The sequence below is a fragment of the Clytia hemisphaerica genome, unplaced genomic scaffold (genome assembly GCF_902728285.1).
Source record: "Clytia hemisphaerica strain Z4C2 unplaced genomic scaffold, Clytia hemisphaerica genome assembly, whole genome shotgun sequence".
Lineage (NCBI taxonomy): Eukaryota > Metazoa > Cnidaria > Hydrozoa > Leptothecata > Clytiidae > Clytia > Clytia hemisphaerica.
Genome location: NW_027104186.1, coordinates 135,995 through 149,412, shown reverse-complemented (window position 1 = coordinate 149,412; position 13,418 = coordinate 135,995). Strand labels below are relative to the sequence as shown.

Sequence of the window (13,418 nt, the reverse complement as noted above, 5' to 3'; positions counted from 1 at the left end):
TTCAAAAATAGCCATCAAAAGGTATAAACCTTTTTTAAAAGGTTTTTTATCGAATGAGTATCGTGAAAATATTCGGATCTAATCACAGATATCTGTAAAGCCCGAAGGGCTAGATTTGCGGCTTTTATCAAAATGTGAAGCTCATCTTTGGAAGGATTTCCTACCAGAGTCACGTGACTAAAATATGCAATTTCACCGGTTTGAGAGATGTGAAATAGCGTTTGCCGCCTACATTTTTTGATCTTGCGCTCCGAAAACAATTAAAATGCTAGATCCTATCCATCGGCACGAAATTTAAAAAGTCAAATTTTTGCTTCACATTTTTTTGCTGGAGAAAGCTTAAAGTTGCAAATCTAGTCCTTCGGGCTTAGATATCTGTGGATCTAATATCTTTTTTTATTCGGTATATTTGCCCTGTTTTCCCTTTAAAGAATTCCTATTTTTTTAGAAATATTGAGAGACATGTCGATGTTTTGTCCTCAGAGTTAATTATCAATACATTAACGGCAAGCTTTATTTTTGGTCATAGTCATCATGGCTTCTAATTTTTAAAACTTTTGAGCAACACAGTTGAAATTGAAAAATAAATAGATGAACTTTTATTTTTACAAATTTTTATTGTTTTTATAATTAAAGTAGTTTGTGCTGCTACGGAATATACTGTAGCTCTATACTGGAAGGATCAACGATGTTTTAATTATCTCATTAGCAAACTATCGAATTGGAAGAAGTTGACTGGGGTGAGGATGAAAAGAAATTGGATCGAGTCTTTCATATCCTGGATACAGACAAACATGACTGCCTTTCCATCATTAATCCTATGCAGTCTGGAGAAAGCTGAAAACTAAATGAAGAATATCAGTATCTGAAACCTTGAAGACATTTGAAAATTTAGAGTTTTGAGCTAGGCTATAAGAGATTTTAAAAATATTGAAACCTTGTGCTTTGCATGGCTATTGATTAAATTTTTGCTTCAGATATTGATATTTTTAAATTCTACATTTAGTATTCTTTTTTAAAAGCAAAATGGTGATGTTGAGAATTGTTTGGCTGGTTTTGTGCAGCTCAAGAGGTATCTAAGCATTTTTCTGATTTTGATGTGCTTGTGTTTAGACTATTATACTTCATATCCTTATGAATTGATGGTCACTGAATGGTGTACAATAAATATTAACTTATTCTTAATTTACTTTCTAAAACTAGCGTGTCGTTTTGTTGTGCTGGCGAAGTAAAAAACTCTGAGAAGCTTGGAAATAGGACCCAAAAAACGAATGTTACAATGAGAACCCTGTTAGGTTACAACCTTTCCATTATCCTTTTAGTTAATTCATGATTTAGCATAAGGAATCGATAAACCAAGGGCTCTTCTTTGCGTATATTACTGTTTGATAGAAAGCTACGCGATTCACATGACATGATTCAAATTGCAAACTTGGCTGTGACTTTCGTCAGAATAACATATTTTTTTCAATGTGAATAAAGTAACAATGATCACAAAAAGTATTGCGTTTTCCACATTTCTAATATTATTATTTCTAATATTACTCTTATCAGAATAGCCTTTTTACTGATTTAGTTATAAAGAGAACTCTTTTATCATTATTTTAGGGAAATTCGATAAAACACAGAAATACGTGGTCTTCGAGTACGAGCACGGTGAAGAGCAGCTGGAAAGTTTTAAACCAACGAAAACAAATTGGACTATCCCGCTAGTGTTTAATGTCTTACAACAGGTAATGGATTTCAAATTGATTTTTCAAAGAACTTAAATATCTTTCGAATATTCGTCTCCTCAAGACTATTCCTAAGGGCTCAACAAATTGCAATAACATGTGTAATAAAACTTTATAACGATAAACTATCCGATGTTCAACTGACCTTTTCACCTTTTTTTGAAAAATAAGTCTTCAATTTTTGTTTTTTTTCCTGTTTTGATAAAGTTATCCATGCCAATTAAATTCCATGCTTTCCTGCGAATTATATAAAATTAGGCATTTATTCGGATGTTGGATTTCATTTAATTTACTTTAATTACATTTACTTGGGCAGATTATCCTAATTCTTGCAGTCGGGGCGATGAGTTTCTTGAATTTGAGCACCGGATCCTCAAAAAAGGAAATATCCTGATTCGGGGAATACAAGCCAAAATAGAAGATTTTAAGATTAAAGTTGGTGGCAAGGATGTGGAGGTCCCGAATAAAGGCTTGTTGGTCACCATTATTGACTTTACATTGTCCCGGCTCCAGAGTAAGTTTCTCCGCCACTTGTTCTTTATAGACAATAGGATTGTTATGAGCATGTAATTTTTTTTACTCTAGCGTACGCTTAATAACCTCACAAATTTAAAATGGTTGAAATGCTGGCTTTATGTAATCGAAAGAATAAGTAACCAAAGACAGTTTGTTTAATACTTTATCAATTTACCTGAAATTTCTTTTTCAATTAATTGAATTATCCTTAATTTTCCAAGCTGTAAAATAATGCAAAATTGTGGAATTTTCCTTTAATCGACAATGAAACATCGACATCGACATCTGAAATTCCTCCCCTTCCTTTAATCATAGCCTTTAAAAATTGAACCAATAAATATTTCAGTAATACAGTCCTCATATTATATCTATAGCTATATCTTTTAATACGACTTTTTATTACATTTTTCAATAGATTTCAAAGAAGTATAAGATTTCACCAAAATTTATAAGGGACAATTCATGGACAATATTCAAGTAAGTCAGTGAAAATCTTGGAGTTTTTTATACACCGAATAAAGGCTTGTTGGTCACCATTATTAACTTCACATTGTTCCGGCTCCAGATTAAGTTTCTCCGTCACTTCTTCTTTATAGGTCCGGGACAGGGAGGCTTTTCCTAGTCTAAAAATTATCAGACTAATAATTTTAACAATAACAATATACAAACTTGAAAATTTCATTTCATTTAAAATATCGCTAACAGAAAAATTGTTGTCACTTCCAAAGAAGTGAGGAAGATAATAGGAGACGTCTATACTGAAACTTTTCCTTTCTCCTCTGCTGACGCCATCCACAAGAAAGTAAAACCTGTTCCAATAGCATATACCTGCTGAGACTGAGTTTGGTCAAATATTATTATGGCTTTTTTCTTCTTGTTTAGTATCAATTATATTAAAACATTTTTGTTAAAGACCTAAATGTTTTAGTGATTCTTTCATTTTCGTTGTCCCTAATTTTGAAAGCAGACATAATATTCCAGTAAAGTATAATTTGATGATGACATTATACAAAAATATTATTTAAGTTATCTGAAATTCCTCCCCTTCCTTTAATCAAAACCTTTAAAAAATGAACCAATGAATATTTCAGTAATACAGTCCTCATATTATACCTATAGCATCTTTTAATACGACTTTTTATTACATTTTTCAATAGATTTCGGAGAAGTATGACGGGATTTCAAGGGATGTCGTTAGAGATTTCACCAAAATTTATAAGGGACAATTCATGGATAATATTCAAGTAAGTCGGTGAAAATCTTGGAGTTTTTTATACACCTAAAGAGATTACGCTTTCTGGAAGCGCTGAGAAATACGAAATCCACTAAATTTTATTCGAAATTATTTGTAAACTTTACAAATAGTAATTTATGAAAATGATTTACACTAAATCGAAATTTCTGTTTAGATCGATATTAAAGATATGGAGCAGCACACTTTGGATGATGATTACATGGTGCATTGTTTTGATTTGGCCACCAATTTCAGCCTTACCTTGTTTAAGGCTGATACAATAATCAGCAATGAATGGGAAAATACTTTGGTCGAGAAGATTCGACCATTTCGAAGGCCGCGCAGCATGGTCTGCTCATCTACAGCGACAATTATTTTGAAGAGGATAACTTCCTCCTTTATTGTTCAAGAGGTTAACTTTATCCATCCAATTTATGAATTCATAGAGGAAAATAGGTGGGCAGACAAAATGTACTTGTTGGACGTACAAAGTAAGTAAATATTTTTTATTTTTCTTGTTTTTTTGAAGAAATCGAAACGAATCAAAAGTTCATTTATCATAACATTGAACCACTCACTATTAGCATTCTATTGTTCTTGTTGTCGCCGTTATTGTTTTGTTTAGCATTTGACCCTTTCCTATCTTTCATTGGGATAAACCTTTCTGAATTCATCTTATTGCTTGTAAATGTTTAGATTTTTGCTAAGAACATAGGTACAAAATGATACGACTTAACTTTTATTTTTACATTTCAGCAACTTTTAACGAGCAGACGTATGAGACAAAAGTCAACCAAGAAACGCCGTACGAGTTGGTCTTTGGAAGGCAGGCTTCTAAACCAGGTATTTAAGCCAATTCGCTTTAAGTGTGCAGAAGAAAACGAGAATAAAAGATGCTTTTAAGAATAAAATATGCTTTTGAGAATAAAAAAGAAATTGAAGAAGAACAAAATGTTTTACAATGAATGGGACAAACTGTACAGCAAAATTAAAAACATGATGAATAACAATTTGACAGCTGATGTAGTGGTGACATACCCCTCAAGATTGGAGGACTTAAAGAACCACAGTTATGTCTAAATTTAATTGAAAAAAAATATACCAAAAACAACGAAAATGAAATGAAAAAATTAAAGCAATGATGAATGACAAAGAAACCGCTGATATCGCTATAACAGTAAACGGGAAACATTTCCAAGCTATCGAGTTATTTCGGGAACAAACAGTTTCTTTCGTTCCTTGACGGCTTCTGGAATGAAGAAAGGAAACCTGTTCCAAACGCTTAAGGTTTATCTTCTACCAGTAAAATGGTTGTCTCTTTTGCATATGCGACTTTACACTCAAATCGGATTTTTTATTTCCTTGTTTAAGACAGGAACGGTGATTTGAAACAAATAGGAAAATGTTTTGGTCGAAAAGATTCGACAATTTGGAAGTCCACACAGTATTATTTTTTCATGACCTTCAATGGATATTTTGAAGGAATTTAATTTCCAATACTATTCAGGAAAAAAGCTGGCCAGAAATGATTTGCAAGTCATTGAAAGCAAGTAGGTGTTGTCGCCTGAACCAACGATATAAAATACTCTCTATTCAATCAAAAAGTGTATAAAAATCGAAGGATGGAAACATATAAATTTGGCATTGTAAAATTTAACTATCTCTGAAAATCCGAGCCACTAGCTTAATTTGTTAGATTTTTTTGTATCAGAAAGGAATCTTATCGGCAAATTCAAAAAATGATTTCATCTGATGCGAAAATGACCGGAAAAAAAATAATATTCTTTAGGCGGTGAAGCAAACCATTTTGGAAACCAAGTTACTTATCTATCTCATGGTCTATACACAAAACCCGTGGAAATTTTTGAAAGGTTGATAAAACTTCTGTCTTTGCAAAATATGAAAGCAATAAATTAGCGACTGTACCAATGGAATAGTTTTGACTTTTTAGAAAAATTCGATAAAAAGCAGAAGAATGTGGTCTTTTGAGCACAAGCACGGTGAATAGCAGCCGGATAGTTTTTAATTTCATTTACTTTGGCAGACCATCCTCATTTTGGCAATCGGAGAAGAATTTTTGAATTTGAGCACCGAAACCTCCGGAAATACCCTGATACGCAAAATAGAATCAAAACACGATTTTAATAATTAAAAGGGAAAAAATTAAATTCCTGATAATTAAATTGTGAAACTGGCTAGACCAATGACGGTGTGTTGAATACTGAAGATATTTTAGTATATATTAGGCTATTAATCGCATTATTTATCATCGCACTACATATTCACATCACACCATATTAGCACCATGATTGCGACACCAGATATCAAACTCGAATTAACATACGAAGGAAACATAGCAACGCTGACTTTGGTCATAGATGTCCCCGGAGGTGCAAATCCAAGAAGATACGAAATCAGAGAATACGGACAAGAATACACCGAGAGAATTCGAACCCTGAAACACAAAATCACTGGGACGAACTGGCCGACATCAACAATGTATTTTTACATTGCCAGCAACGGGGCAGCACGGGGATACTTGCTGCTAGCTGATCATCTACACTACCTAGAGACTTGGACAAGGATACAACGGAAAACCTTCACCAAATGATAATAACATGCACATCAGATCCATCAATGCACTAAGACGTCAACAACTAACATACATCTTCAACTAACATGCACGCACACTTTGGTTATAGTTCATCTTGTTTGGTCGAAAGAGCACAAATCTATTAAAAACATGAAAACTTGTGAATTTCCCCTGTGAACGTCCATGTCCTTAAACTCCACCCTGTTAATATATTTTCGTAGTTTTCAAGTCAAAACTTCAGAAAAATCCTTTAAAGAAACGTGAAAACTTGTGTATTTCCCCCATGAACGTATGTTCTGGTCCACAAACTCCACACTGTTAATATATTTTCGTAGTTTAAGTCAAAACTTCAGCAATTTCCTTAAAAAAACATGAAAACTTGTGTACTTCCCCCATGAACGTATGTTCAGGTCCTCAAAGTCCACCTGTTAGTATATTTTCGTAGTTTAAGTCAAAACTTCAGAAAAATCCTTAAAAAACACGAAAATTAGGATGAGGATTAGGGAGAGTATGCCGTTGTTTGATGAGTATTTTAGGATCATGAGTGACTATGAGGATGATTTTAGGCAGTTGAACAAGAATGAACGGAGCATGTGGATGATTTTGACGGGGCGGCTGAGAGAGTTTGTAGGTTTTTGGCGGATCCTGGGCAATTTATCACATGATTTTTGGAATTGATTACGGAACAGGCAGCATCTACAACAATGCTGTCTATGTTGACTAACTCTATGATTTATTTGGTATGAAATATTAATGGGAAAAGGTTTTTTGATATGTTTCACGAGAACGCACCGATTCCAAATTTAAGAAGGAAGCGTTCTCTGAAAAAATTTGATTAAGGATGGGACCCAAGGTGTTGCCAGTATGTGGCTTAAGTCCAAACCATCTCCGGGTTTAACTGCGAAGGATTTGATAGAGCTTGTGCAGAACGAGAGGAGTGAGAAGTCTGATGGTTCTGAAGCGGGTTTTAGTGGGTATACGGTCAAGAAAGAATTATTTTCAAAATCACCTAAACGTAAGAGAAAGGTATAATGTCTTCTGATTCGGAATCAGACTCTGACGAGCCTTTAAAAAAATTAATGAAATTGAAGGATGATTTGGACGTGGGGGCAAACATAGAGATTGAAAACAATGAGGACAGGGGAAAGAGAAAAAAGAAAAAGGCCGTCAGAGTAGTCAGTGCGAGTGAGTCTCCTGATGAGGAGATCAAAGAAAAATACTTAATATTTCTTTTTACCTTTTACTAACCATTGTGTTTACATTTTCATAAAAGTTCTTATTCTTTGCGTTATTTTTGATACTAATCATTGCGTGTCTTTCTAACCACTGTTCAATGTATATATTTTTTAAAGTTCTTAGCAGGGACCTTGAAGAGAAAGGAAAATCTCCGTCATTCATTTTGTTAGTTTTCCAAATCAAAGGGGCGTTCATTTACTGTACTGTCACCACAGTAAAAACTTTATATATCGAATGATTAATACTCATCTTTTTCTTGACAGTAATTGGACAAAAAATGACTGGATTTTATGTAAAGTAAAACACATGAAAATTGATTGAGTCATGGAAGCATAAATAGAAATACTTTTATTTATTCAATTTTATCGGCGATCCAAAAAATATCTGCAATCTGATTGGTTAAAAAGAGTACAATGTATCTTGTATTTTACATGTAAAAACATAAATTGACGAAAAGATGTTGTTGCATTGTAGCGTTTGAAGCAATTTAACGTCACTTTGCTACAAAAGTGTCCTCCAACACAAAAAGTGCATTTTTTGGGTCACCGATAAACCAGTTATCAGAAATTTGCTCGTACAATATGGAAATATTTCACTTGTTCCGGATTTTCCGTATATTTTCCTCGCCTAAAGGCTCGGAAAATATTGTACGGAAAAATCTCGGAACTCTTAAAATATTTCTCATATTGTACTCGCAACTATCCGATAACTATTACATATTATATTTACTGTCCTTACTGTTATTTATTACTATACGTCTTTTACGAATTTGTAAATAATTTTTAAAGGAGAAAAGTTAAAATTGATGTTAAACTCTGTCAATCTTGCTACACGTTTTTTTTTATAAGAACAAACTATAAAAGAACATAAGGCTTCGAGGCCCAAAAGTTTAAGAACATTCTAAGAACAGGTTCTAGCAATATCTTGCACGCATTGACACAAGATCTTACGAAGTTCTTACAAGAAACTTCAAATAAGAACTTACGGGGTCTTGTGAACTCTTATAAGATCTTGACAAGTTTTTTGACCAGGGAGAGCTTATTGATAATAATTATTTAATATGCATACATTGTCCTGACAGCAGAGAGGTATGTTTCCCCTTCACTTAAACTATAAAATGTAATTTTTATGAGCAAGTTGAAAAGCATCTGAACGGTTTCAAAATAACGTTATAACAAATTTTATAGTCAAGTCAAACTCTTAATTCTTTGCATAGTCGACGATGTTTTAAAAGCAGTCTCTAGACTGTTTATCTGTCCACCCATAGTCGATATAAAGGAATCGCAGTGTGAAAGCCTTTTTTTCTCCATTAATTCTTACTCAAAATTGCGTTGAGAATTTTTTTTTTGTTTTGTTAACCTTTTGATCATTTGATCTTTCACAAAACCCTAGAGGATTACATGGTAACGTCTTTCTTAACGAGCAAATCAATTTATATCTTGTAATATTAAGAAGGGAAAAGCTAACAAAAAGCATACAATATCTTCCAGACCATGGTATTTTTATACCGAATTAGTTCAAAATATCTATCAAAACGTTGATAAAAGTACATGCTGATGGCGGAAAAGGATTTTAAATTTTTTTATCACAAGTACAAACTCGATCAAACACTGAGAAAATCAATTTTCATCTCTTCTTATTGACATCGACGAGTATATTTTTGGACCAACAAATATCAAAAAGCTTAAAAATCTTTTATAAACAAATTAGAGACAAACATCTACTAAACTTTAAAACTCATCTGAAACATCGAATGAAGAACCAAATGAATCAAAGCAACTTTCCACCTCAAAAATAATTCGAAACAACAAATATAGAACAATTAACCATTGACTGTCAGACTGTGTAAGACAAAATATGTACAAATTCAAATTTTCACAAAGAAAGCATCTACAAGAATCTCGACTTTTCTCATTAGAACTACTCTCAACTCATATTCCAAAATCGAGAAAGAGCAGCATCTGTCCCAAATAATATCTTTCCTTTTTTACATACCATCTCGTGCCTCGAGATGAACTTTATAATTCTATCTTGAAATTTCGTTTCCGATTTTTGTTTGCTATTTAGCTCATTTTTTATGAATATGGCATGTTGTTTCAAATATTTTCTAATGCCGATCTTTAACTGCCGACTGAATTCCCGATTTAAAATGTTCCAGTATTCCAGGGCTTGCCATCCTTTAATTTGATTTTGCTACAGAACCAAACCTAACTTATCCTTAAGCTAACTTAGCTTTAGAAAAACGGTAAAAAATTGTCACACGATCAAAAATATAAATTAAAAAATACCGGGCTCAACAAATTCTTTTGATCTTCCGACAAACAGCACATTCAATTTACGGACAATATTCAATCTTTATTCATAAAGCAGGATAGCAATTTCGGCCATCATTTCGTACAGGACGATTCGGTCCGCGTTTGATTCAAACTTCATTTAAAATTTTGATTCGATCCGCAAACTCCTTAACACAGCGGGTCGACAGTTACATTTGAATCACACCTGGTCAACGTAAAAATGATAAATATTTCATTTATTTTAAGTTTCAGTAGAGAGAAACAATTTAATAGGAAATTTTTAACACTGAAATCTAAAATAAATCTTTTCAAAACAACGGTAAATGTTTACAGATCAATGTAGAAAACTTCGCGAGGTTGAATTAGGAATGGCTTACCTATCGTCAATTAAGATGACGTCGAAATGTGCGTCGCCTATTCCGGCAAATGGTTGATAGTCGGAAAGTGCATTATGACGCATTCCTCTGAAAAATGAAAATATATGAAAATTATGCTATATAAATTATCTTCAATTGGTAGGTGAATGTCACAAATTTTTCAAAGCGTTAAAGCAAATCTAAAATATACACGGGAGAGAGAGAAAGACCGAATATAAATTTTCTTTTGGGTCAGTTTTGTTCATCATTACACAATGTATTCCATAAATTAAATAGTCACAATGTAGTTTTAGCAGAATCAGCTCAAAAAATAACAAACAGGGCCACGGGAAATGTCCTTTGCACAAACTAAACAGAGTAAATTAATGTCTAACCAAGATTACTAAACTTACTTTTTGGTTAAAATGGACGATCGCGATGACAACAGAGCTTCATTAATTGTTAACGATGTCGAAAATATGACAGCGATGGCAAAACTTGCAAATTTTGGCAATTTTTTCGTTTTTATATCGAAGAAGATCTGCAAGATTGTGACGTAAAACTTCGCCTCGGATGACTCATGGTTGGATAGGATCATTACATTTGGACTTAATCCGTCTGCATTCTAATATTATTTTACTTTGACTTTGCGATCTTGCTAGTTGTGCAGGATAAATTGTACTGTACGTTGACGTTCAATATCTGGAAAAAAGAACAATAACTTAAGGTAATACTCGAATTTCACATATCTTAGTGAAGAAATGTTTAAATCCAAATAATGACAAAATTACAGTGAGGAAATAAAATGACCCATAGAATAATTTTCATCGAAATCTGCTGAGGCATGCATTTAAGACAACCCTCTATCCTCTTTTCATACAGGAAAAATAATTAGCTAAAAGGAGATTCCCTTTAAAACTAACCTTAAAAATGTAGCTCAAAGTTATTTAATATTTGAGGCAATACTTGATTTCATACATAAATCATCAAAATCTGAATTCACTTGTCAAGAAGTTTTGACAGTTTTTCTCTTCTCAACACACCTCTTTCTGTTGTTGATGTGATTTCTGTGGTTTGAAGTTCAGTAACTTCATCTGTCTTTTTATGATCGCTGAGAGAAATAATAGTTTAACGATCAAAACGCCCAAGAGAGAAACAAAAACAAAACAATAAATAAATGCACAAAATACACAAACAATTAGATCGATGCACCACAAGAGAATTATAACGATTAAACTATATACTTTCTCAAATCATAAATGACTTTCTTAATATTATACGTATTTTATAAGAACATCGAAAAATTTTGAAAATTCGGATGTTCTTAACTTTTTGAGTTTTAAGCCTAAATGCTCTTAACATGTTCTTATTCTCGCCATTTTTGATTATTTTGTCCATTTTTCTTAAGAAATTCGGTGTTTTAGAGTCCGCGAAGCATTAAAATGTTCTTAACTTGTTCTGAACATTTTGGGCATCAAAGCCTTGTTCTTATATAGATTGTTCTTTTTAAAGAAAAACATGTAAAGGAACTAAAAAGAGTTGGAACTTTGTTTGATAGCGATGACTTTTGCTGATCTTTAGAATACATACAGTACCCTGTTTTAAAAGCAGCTTTAAAAGCTTTTGAAAGAAAAATGTATTTTCACAAATATTTCACGCCTATTCACGATATGCACCACTGCAATGTCTTCTGACATTACGTCACAGAACCAATAGCTCATTGGTTGGAAGTGACGTAAAAGTGACGTAAAAGCAGTCAACACATCACTTTCAACCAATCAGCTATTGGGTGGAACGGAAGACATTGCAATGGTGCATATCATGAATAGACATTTTTGAGATTTTTTTCAGAAATGCCTAAAAACACAACAAATTGTTTTTTGCACTTTTTTTATTTCATACTTGACGAAATATACCCCTTTCTCAATGAGAGAGAGAATAGGCTATAATAGGCCTTCCCCTATGGGGAATAGGCCTTACACCTAAAGTGTGAGGATCGCAGCGCAAAAAAATAACCTATCAAAAATTAAAAACAGAAAAATGTACTAAAAAATATTAGAATAACTATCTTATATATTTTCAAGGAGTGAATACGGCTTCTCCAAGATTTTCTGTCCTTGGCAATCATATGCCATCTTTCAATGTCAATGTTTGCTTTCTTTAAACATTTCATAAACGAGCGACCATATGTCCACGAGGTCCTTTTGACCGCACTCAACAAGACAACAATTTCCGTGAAATTCGTGACCACGGCATACGAATAACATGGCCAGCCCAACGCAGTTATAATAGAAATAAGAATAATAATAAATAAATTAACAGTTTCTTAAGACTCCAGCGTTCGACTCCATAGAGCAGGATTGGAAGTATAAAGATCCGATAAACGTTGGCTTTTGTTTTTAATTTCACTACAGCTGCTTCATAAATTCGTCTGTTTACATCTAAATCATCAGACAAATCTCGACTAATAACGCTGCCAAGATAGATAAATTCGGAAACATTGGGGATATATCTGTCCCTGAAGATAATATCAGAGAGATTCACAATATCGAACGTGGTTGGATCGTCAAACATTGAAGGAGGTTTTGAACAAAAGAGAACTACAGATTTGGATTTCTCTTTTGGTTCGAATGGTCTGGAGTGAACTTCCATGCCATAGCGTGCAAAGTGATTTATGCAGAGAGGTAATCCAGATTTACAATCAGTCCGAGATTCAAAAATGAGAGCAGTGTCATTTGCATATGCCGAATCATTGAGCGAAAATTCGTCACCGTAAGCTCGATAGCTTCGACCAGTCATTATAGCGTCATTTTTTGTTCTGAAGACGCATAATGGAGTGTTGGTAGTTGTAGTACCCACTTAGTCGAAGTGCTTGGGGGTCAACAAACAGGGAGTGACACAAATAATTGACAAGGTAAAGTTCAGTTCTTACAACTATTTCTTCTTCTTCATGAAAGACGTCTGCACTCTCTGCCAAGCTTGCAACTAAGAGGCTTTTGCCTCGCTCAACATAAACCTATCAAGGTAGGTCACTACACCTCTCCTTTCCTTCGGGTATTTACATATGTACAGTGCCTTCGCTATTGGCGGTTCTCAGTCCAAGGCATAGATTTTATATACATTAATGACTACTTTATAACTCGTAGTCATCGAGATAACGTGGCGCTTTTCGTCGTCTTTTCAGTCCTGAATTTTTACGGTCAACGTCCTCAACGTCTTCCATCTCACTCTCTCCTTCTCGATACGGAATCGTGTCACTTTCGCTCCCCGAAGATGTGTCGTCAACGGGGCGGTCGTCGGGCAATGGTGGATTAATATCGTTATCATAGCGACGATGACGAAACGGAAAATCATCATCCGAGTCGGCGTCGACGTAATTTCGTGTTGGTGCGCGTCTGAAAAACGGATCGCGCTCATGGACTTTCTTGAACTTGTTTGCTGCACGGGTAACAAATT

General features: G+C 33.8%; 1 long non-coding RNA gene across 1 annotated transcript; it reads right to left on the bottom strand.

Moving 5' to 3' along the window:
* Positions 1 to 8,945: 8,945 nt before the first annotated feature.
* On the bottom strand, positions 8,946 to 11,024 carry LOC136814895 (uncharacterized). Its single transcript, XR_010847654.1, has 4 exons — positions 10,886 to 11,024; positions 10,376 to 10,664; positions 9,984 to 10,070; positions 8,946 to 9,811 (listed from the first exon to the last, which is right to left on the bottom strand). It is a non-coding gene; the product is annotated as an uncharacterized lncRNA (long non-coding RNA).
* Positions 11,025 to 13,418: the final 2,394 nt, after the last annotated feature.